Raw genomic sequence first — 1943 nt, forward strand, 5'->3', positions numbered from 1 at the left:
ACATGGGTTTGGGTAGACTCCGGTAGTTGGTGATGGACAGGGAGGCCTGGCGTGCTGCGGTTCATGGGGTCGCAAAGAGTCGGACATGACTGAGGGACTGAACTGAACTAGGGACTGAACAACAGTGTGATGTAGTGGAATTAGGCTGACCTAACGCTAAACCCTGGAGGCAGCACTATCAAATGTATGACCTTGGTCTAGTGAAATAATCACTCTGAACTACTCCTTATCTCTCACATGAGCATAATCACTTCACTTTGGTTGCAAGGACTCTTTGCAACACAGAGGAGCCTGACAGGTTCCTCTGTCCATGGAATTTTCCAGGCAAGAATACTGGAGTGGGTTGCCATTTCTTCCTCTGAGGGATCTTCCTGACCCATGGCTCAAACCCAGGTCTCTTACATCTCCTGCACTGGCAGGTAGATTCTTTACCACTAGAGCCAGCTGGGAAGCCCCCTATATAAGATAAAAGTATATCAAGTATTTTTTTTACAGTGCCTTGAAGCAGGGCAAAGACTAACCGAGTTTTGCCAAGAAAATGCACTGGTCATAGCAAACACCCTCTTCCAACAACACAAGAGAAAACTCTACACATGGACATCACCAGATGGTCAACACCGAAATCAGATTGATTATATTCTTTGCAACCAAAGATGGAGAAGCTCTATACAGTCAAGACCAGGAGCTGACTGTGGCTCAGACCATGAACTCCTTATTGCCAAATTCAGACTTAAATTGAAGAAAGTAGGGAAAACCACTAGACCATTCAGGTATGACCTAAATAAAATCCCTTATGATTATACAGTGGAAGTGAGAAATAGATTTAAGGGCCTAGATCTAATAGACAGAGTGCCTGATGAACTATGGAATGAGGTTCATGACATTGTACAGGAGACAGGGATCAAGACCATCCCCATGGAAAAGAAATGCAAAAAAGCAAAATAGCTGTCTGGGGAGGCCTTACAAATAGCTGTGAAAAGAAGAGAAGTGAAAAGCAAAGGAGAAAAGGAAAGATATAAGCATCTGAATGCAGAGTTCCAAAGAATAGCAAGAAGAGATAAGAAAGCCTTCCTCAGCGATCAATGCAAAGAAACAGAGGAAAACAACAGAATGGGAAAGACTAGGGGTCTCTTCAAGAAAATTCAAGATACCAAGGGAACATTTCATGCAAAGATGGGCTCAATAAAGGACAGAAATGGTACGGACCTAACAGAAGCAGAAGATATTAAGAAGAGATGGCAAGAATACACAGAAGAACTGTACAAAAAAGATCTTCACGACCCAGATAATCACGATGGTGTGATAACTGACCTAGAGCCAGACATCCGGGAATGTGAAGTCAAGTGGGCCTTAGAAAGGTCACTAAGAACAAAGCTAGTGGAGGTGATGGAATTCCAGTCAAGCTATTTCAAATTCTGAAAGATGATGCTGTGAACGTGCTGCACTCAATCTGCCAGCAAATTTGGAAAACTCAGCAGTGGCCACAGGACTGGAAAAGGTAAGGTTTCATTCCAATCTCAAAGAAAGGCAATGCCAAAGAATGCTCAAACTACTGCACAATTGCACTCATCTCACATGCTAGTAAAGTAATGCTCAAAATTCTCCAAGCCAGGCTTCAGCAATACATGAACCGTGAACTTTCAGATGTTCAAGCTGGTTTTAGAAAAGGCAGAGGAACCAGAGATCAAATTGCCAACATCCATTGGATCATGGAAAAAGCAAGAGAGTTCCAGAAAAACATCTATTTCTGCTTTATTGACTATGCCAAAGCCTTTGACTGTGTGGATCACAATAAACTGTGAAAAATTCTTCAAGAGATGGGAATACCAGACCACCTGTCCTGCCTCTTGAGAAACCTGTATGCAGGTCAGGAAGCAACAGTTAGAACTGCACGTGAAACAACAGACTGGTTCCAAATAGGAAAAGGAGTACAAGGTGGTATA

This window comes from Bison bison, unplaced genomic scaffold (genome assembly GCF_000754665.1).
Source record: "Bison bison bison isolate TAMUID 2011002044 unplaced genomic scaffold, Bison_UMD1.0 scf7180017864230, whole genome shotgun sequence".
In the NCBI taxonomy this organism is placed as follows: domain Eukaryota; kingdom Metazoa; phylum Chordata; class Mammalia; order Artiodactyla; family Bovidae; genus Bison; species Bison bison.